The following is a 7082-nucleotide window of genomic DNA, read 5'->3' as shown; positions in this document are numbered from 1 at the left end:
CAGCTCCAGCCTGATAAATACGGCACTGCATTGAGTGTGTCTGTGGAGGGGGGACAACAGCCCCCTGAAGCAACACAACGCACCTAAAGGTATGGTCTCCATTTTTCCTCAGACCATCCCTGAGTGCTTCCCAAATAAAAGGGAACTTAATTTAAATTCAGACACCAGCTAGTGAGTACAGAAGATGATGTGAGCGTTTTCCTGACCTCTCTGGAACCTGTAGCTCAGGCAGCGGTACACAGAGGAGCTTGTCTGCTGCAGTGTCAGCACTGGGCAGTGAGAAGAGGGTCTTCCACAGCTACCTGCTCATCCTGCCTAGAAACCTGGTTCCATCTTTGACTCACCACCAGGCCACCTGCAGAGGAAGAGGTTCCTCTTTGAGCAATGGTGTGGCAGGACTGTCAGCGACTGAATTTGCAGAGGTCCAACTTGCTTTGCACGTGCTTTTTTTTTACCGTAGGTAGTTGCTTTTGTACTTCCCAGCAGTGTACATATGAGAAATCACACAGGCTCAGTTTGTTACAAAATGTCTAGTGCATTTTTTTTATGTGTAGTTGTGCATGAGAATAAGCAGAAGCTTCTACTGTTGCTCTCAATTTCTCAGTGAAACAGAGACAAAAAAAAAAAAATCAAAACCTGGGCTATCATTAGGAAGGCTGCAGTTCCCTTAGATGCAGCATTTCTGAATGCAGTTTTGAATTTTGCCAGTTCTAGGCTCCCACTAAATAACCCACTAAAATGCCACTCATTTTTTTTTCCCCATTGTACTGAAACAGCTGCCACATGTGAGTTGGTAGAAAACGTTGTACAGCCAAATAATAACAATAAGAGGAAGAACCATTTGACACAGCTCAATGGAATGTTAATCAGGGTCTTAAGTTAACTACTTTCCTAGTAATAGGAGAAGGGATGAAAAAAATACTTTCAGCCTGGTTTCTTTTGAAAAATTCCATGTACTTGGTGTTCAGAGAACTCTACAGCAAATGGCAGCAGATGTTTTCCTTATTTCTTTGAATGTGGGAATTAAAGGGGGGAAAGTGGACATCCATGAGGCGGCACAGGTAGGTGAAAGCAGAGGAAATGTGACCTGTATCCTTTGGAGAGCCGTGTTACTTCATATCGCACTGTAGGGCCACAGAGCCTGGTTCTGCTGCTGTGTACGCCAGCAGCACGCACGCCGCCAAAGTCAGCCGAGCGACAGCAGAATGGTGGCTGTGCCCTCACTGTCCTCTGAGCTGCTGGTAAATGTTTAATTTAATTTAATGCTACTGTATCATGAAATATATATATATCATAGCACAAATCCTGGTTTATTGATGTGGAACTTTTCCTCCATGTTCCCTGACTTGCAGTGACTTTGACCTACTTTAACAAAGCACTTGTGCTTTTCCTGGGGTACAGCTATTTGGGTGTTTGACCATACAACCTTAAATTAGCAACTTGACATTGAAATGCTGATTTACACCTGCAGTCAAACGGATAACACATGTTAAGGACTGATTGTCAGCAGCTCCAATGCATTATCGCTTCATTCTGTGGCATTGTCGCTTGCCTTTATGGGATTTCAGGACACCATTGTGTGGCATTGTTGGTATGGCTGTGGACACAGCTGTGGGGGGCTGACACTGTGTGTGGACTTTGTCTTCTGTCTAAAAGCTGACATCACTTCTGAAAAATCACTGTGAAAGTTTGGATGCTTAAGTGTTGCTGTATATTTTAAGACAGCGTTGGAAATAAAGACGCTTTTTGCTGCCGTAAAAAAACAGTTAACATTGAATAACTTGCTCTTCTGACCTTTTCACCTTAAGGAAGATTAATGGTCATTTAGATCAGAACTTCCTGCCTGATCAGGGGTCTGAAAGCTTTGGGGATTCGGTTGGACAAATAAAGTCTTTTCACCTCTAGGTCACCAGCACAGACCTGTGGTGTCTCTCTAGTCACCATTAGATGGTTGCTCACTAGTTTGTGTTCAAGAGTTGGTGGTTGTAATCCATTTTCCGATGGACAGGTCCCTGCGTTGTGAAAGCTGTCATTACGTGCTTATCAGAGCAGCAAGGAATGGAATTAACAGGAACAGAGGCTGAATTTCATTTGCCTTGCACTACAAAAACCTCAGAGCCTCTGTAACACTTGTTTCAGTGGATCAGTCCTTCTCCAGGGTCATCTTTCCAAGCCAGGAAGGGTTGAAGCCATGTTGGTGTTGTGCTGTAAGAGGTGGCACTTTAATGTTTCCTCCCAGAGGGCTGCAGCCTCTGTTCCCACTTCTGGAGCATGCAGGTCCCATTTAGACGTGCTCACAGTGGTGCCACTCACCTTTCTGGCACTTTGGACATCCTAAAAGAGCGTGTCCCACAGCCTTCATGTAGCCTTCTCCCAAGTTTAGTTCCTGGTGCAGTTAAGCTGATGTACTTGATACCTGTTGTATTTGTTGGAAGTCCTAAAATTAGGACTACTCAGTAAAACTGAGCACAGAGACAGGGGACAGATTTTGACAGTAAATTAACCATTTGTGACTTCTCATGTCAGAAATGATGATGTCACCGACTGTAAAGTGCAGTTCAGGGACCTACCCAACAGAGCTGACCTACAAATGCCAACCTGCTGAACAAGGACAGTGCAGGGTTGGCTGATGGCTGCTGAAGGTCTAAGCGTGTCCTTCACTGGGGACATCTGCATATGCATAGGAGACAAGGTACTGGTAAAAAAACTGATGTCTGTGCAGACGTATGCACACAGTTGCTTACAGCTGAGACATTGAGCGTGAATATATAACATGGTTACAAACTGGAGAGTATAAGAAGTTGTAGATCTAGCACTTAGGAGTCTACCTCTTTTTGGCTGACCAAGTTGAGAGGATATAGAAACATCAGACTTCAGGGGAACATCTAAGATGAGAATACACATTTTACAAAACACTGTAAAAACACTAAGGATGTAGAATTTAAAACTATCTAGTTATTATGGAGTGTGCCATGTCTATTGCAAAGCAGCTGAGAACTTTTTCCTGTTCCCTTTTGGTTTTCTCTCTCCCAGGTTCGCCTCTGTGCAGTATGTGCCATGTAGTGAACAGAGCAACTGAACAAACTGCAACCAGAACTGAATTAATAAAGGTAAGTGTTTATGTGTAAAGGCTAATAGGACAGAGGAAAAGGACAAGTAAAAATCATCAATCCCACAAAAATCAAAGATCTCAGAGGCTTGCATGACTTGGAAAGGACTGACCTCTGTGTAGCTTATGAGCTTGAAAATCCTCTCCTATGTATTTGTGGCATTAATTCCTCTTGTTATCTCCAGTGATCTACTTTAATCAGATTCCTAGAAACAAGTCAGGTACTTAAAGGAGAAGATCTTTGACACCCCTGCTGGCAGCATCAGTAGAGAGGCCAAAGGCCAAACCAGCAGGGAGACAAGATAACCCGTTTCATCTCTCCAAAACCCTTTTTAGGATAACTGGCATCAGAGTTTCCCCTTCCAGACTCATGGCCAAACGGTGTATGACCATTTAACATACTTGTCACACAGAAGCTACCGCTGAAGTTTCACGTTTCCAAGACACAGCGGTTCCATACTGGTGCTCCCACTCTATCCTAAAGCCACCTCTGTTGCGGTGCCATCTCCTGTGCTGTCTTGCTGCTTCACACAGGCACCCTAACTTAAATCAGGACCAAAAGGGGACTCATAAATTTGATCTTGCTTCTGTGCCTTTAGTGCAGCTTCTCCTACTTCCTGTTTTCTAAGTTTCTAGCACAGGGGTCTCTAAATTCCAATAATGATGGTCTTTGTTTTAAATTTAATCTAGTTTTCAGGCAGAAGTTAGACCAGAAGAGGCAATGCCATCTGATACCCTCCAAGGACCTTCATGCCACAGAGCACGTGTGTTGCACGTGGCAAAAGTATCTTGATGGCTGCGTGAGGACACACTAGAGACAAGTAAGGTGACAGTTCAGGCTTCCTCATTCCTTAGGCTTATCCATGGGAGGAATCCCAAGTAGTTTGTGCCTGACTACCCAAGCAGCAGATTTTCCTTCATGTGGTGTAAGACATAATATGCAGTTAGAGCAAGAGAGCTGCCACTGCACAGAGCCAGGAACCACAGGACAAGCTTTAATTAATGTGCTTGTTTGTCCAAAAATGGTTGTGTACACATCAGAAGCCAATAGTCAAAATAATCTTTAAAAGTTTTAAAGGAAAAAAATTGAGAGTGAAAAAGCCCCATCCAAAAATGATTGTGCTTTATCAGGGGAATAAAGACCTCACTGGTCAATTAGCTTGAAAAATTAATTAATCAAGGACAAATGTAATTAAAGTTCAGCATCTTAATAAGCTGGTGTTGTCACAGCCCAGTTTGGACATATCGATCTTTCGTTGACATTTTTAAGGCTTTCTGTGGATTACCAGTGCATGACCAGTGTGTGAAAGCTTGTTAAGCCTCCACGTGCTCCGCCTGGCCCTGGCTTTAGTGCTGGCTCAGTGCGATCCCCGCTGCTGGCACAAGCTCTGCGGGACTTGAACCTTGCAGTGCTGGGCATTGTGCTTCTCGCTAATCACTGTATGGACTTACTCAAGTGTGTTGTACAAGCTGGGGGCAAATTTGTGAATGTCCAATTATCTATACATAACTTTTTTAAGAGGAGCCAACCATGCTTAGGTATTTTTCTTAGGATCCTGCAGTATCTTTCTGTAACAAGGCAGGGGATGCTTTCAGCTTGGCTTCCAGGTTTGGCTGGTATCTCCTTTAATGAGTAGCTGAGAAGTCTGTGCAGTAGCCCTTTCAAACTGCACAACACTCGCATCCCTCTCTCCAGGTCCCCTATAGTGAATTTAAAGTTCAAAATGTTTTTAAATACCTTGACTGTCATATTCCTATTTGGGTAAAATCTGTTACAGCAGCTTCCAGCCAGATGCCAATTAAAATGTTACTTTTGGAAATTCGTCACTTAATCACAGACCTCTTAGCCATGCAGTGCTACTTTAATTTTGAACTAGTTTTGCAGACTGTTGCAACAGTGAGGTGAAGTTGTTGATAGCGTATCTGCCTCTCTTTTCCTTTCATTTAGAGAAAAATAACAGATTGTGTGTCAGAAGCTCACTATATATTTTGCTTTTTTTTTGTTGCTTTTCCTTTTCTGCATCACACAGAAGTGTTTTAGAGTAAATGTCTGCAGCATGCATGTGTAGTTTTATCCTATCTTATTTTTAAATGGTTAACTGTGCATACCTCTAAATTCACAGTCCTATTCCAAAAATACCTGGGGTTTATCCTTATCATATTGTCCAGCTAATGGAAAGAAATAGGCTCAAGTGGATCAGTATGGATTAGATTTGCCTCTTACGAAACAAGGTACAAGATCCAGAGGGAGAAGCCAGAGCCCTGCCTTGGGAAGAGCTCTGTCCTCGGCAGGCCAGGGAATCCCTTGGCAACGTTGCATACGCTGAGAGTACCGGGATGCTTCCCATCCGCTTCGCTGGAAGAAAATGCTGTGCTGGAAAGGCATTAATTTGTTTACAAAGGTTTAGAGGTTTCTGATACTTAGCTTATATCACTCAAAGTTTTAGTTACATTTTTTGTAACCACAATTAAAATTTGGTTTTATTTTGTTTCCTTTAAGTTTACCAAATCTAGCATACTTGGTAAACAGGACAGGCAGCTACACTTGTTTCTTCCAAGTGTGGCTGAACAGATCCAGCCCATGGGAAAGACATCCCCGCCACCTCCCTGCAGTGACATTTTGACAGCTTATGGTATTTTTCTGCCATGTTGACAAGATTCACTGATCCTTCTGCTATTTTCATGAGTTGTTTTTGCCTCAGCATATGTCTTTTCCCCTTCTCCGCCACTCCCTCCTTTCTGCCCACGTTCCCAAAAATCAAATACCTTGCCTGCACCAGACCTGCAGTTCAGGTTAGATGGATGTTTTGCCTGACACCATATGTCTATTCTTGTGTCCTGAGTTGTCCTCTTCCTCCTCTTCAGTTGTCCCCATTCACCTTTGGTTGCCAAGTTCTTCCACCAGCAAATGTTTTGATCGTTTGCTGACAACACTGAGACTTCAGGTATTTGGTAAACAGATGTGTCACGGCCCACAGCGAGGAATTTGAATTCCACATATTGGCTTGGGAGTCTTCAGTCAAAGATATACTCCAGTGCAAAAACTTTCTTGGGTCTTCTCATGGCTGCAGCAGAACTACATGAATTAAATTAGTAGGTTATTAATTGTGTTTAGCAGTGAGGAAAAAATTTAGCATAGTTTCTAGATATTTTATGTAATTTGGGGGAAAAAATTATTCATAAGATCAATAAATGTTTGGTTTCCTGCTCCCACTACAGAGTGAACTCTTGCTACGTCAGTAGGGAGCCAGAGAGAGATACTACATGAAATCATCTGATGCAGCTCTGCAAGCAGTTCCTAGGCTGGGCATTGTGGAGAGTATCTTCCTCAGTGCTAAAATTCCTGTCCTGCTGGTCTTTGTCAGGTTGCATGCAGTTGACCTTTATGGCACACTTTCTTGGCAGGTATCGTCACACCTATTTTATAGGTAGATAAACCAAGATATTTGTCCAAAATAACTCACAGATAACTGGAAAAAAAGTAGACCAATATGTGTAGTCCTGCTCTTAAAGCCACATTGAAACTACCTGCAAAACCCTGGGCATTCACAGTGCTCGACTATCCTGTAGGATCTGGAAACAATGAAGCAGCAAACGGGAAAATTCATTCCCAGATGAGACAGATTATATTGGTCCTCCTAAACCCTGTTTTCTGTGGCAGTGATGTGAGAGCTTTTTGCCAGCTCTCTGCACAGTGACTCAGCCCCAGAGCATCATGTCCCTTGTAAAGATAGGTGTTCAAAGCCTACCTGCTCAAAACCTAACCTATAATGCAGTGAATACCGGCTGGTAACCAGCTCTTGAGTCTCACTTCAGTTTCCACATCCCCACCACCTCTCAACATGAGGAAACAGCAAATATTTGTTGTAATGTTAAACCCCAACTATGATTTTAAAATATCTTTAAGTCATACTTATAACTAGGAAAACAGTGACTCAGAGCCAAAAGTGCCTCTTATAGGACTCTGAATATC

Source organism: Antrostomus carolinensis, unplaced genomic scaffold (assembly GCF_000700745.2).
Source record: "Antrostomus carolinensis isolate BGI_N321 unplaced genomic scaffold, ASM70074v2 scaffold6891, whole genome shotgun sequence".
NCBI classification, from domain to species: Eukaryota; Metazoa; Chordata; class Aves; order Caprimulgiformes; family Caprimulgidae; genus Antrostomus; species Antrostomus carolinensis.
The sequence above is the reverse complement of the archived record's forward strand: the minus strand, read 5'-3'. Positions refer to the sequence as shown.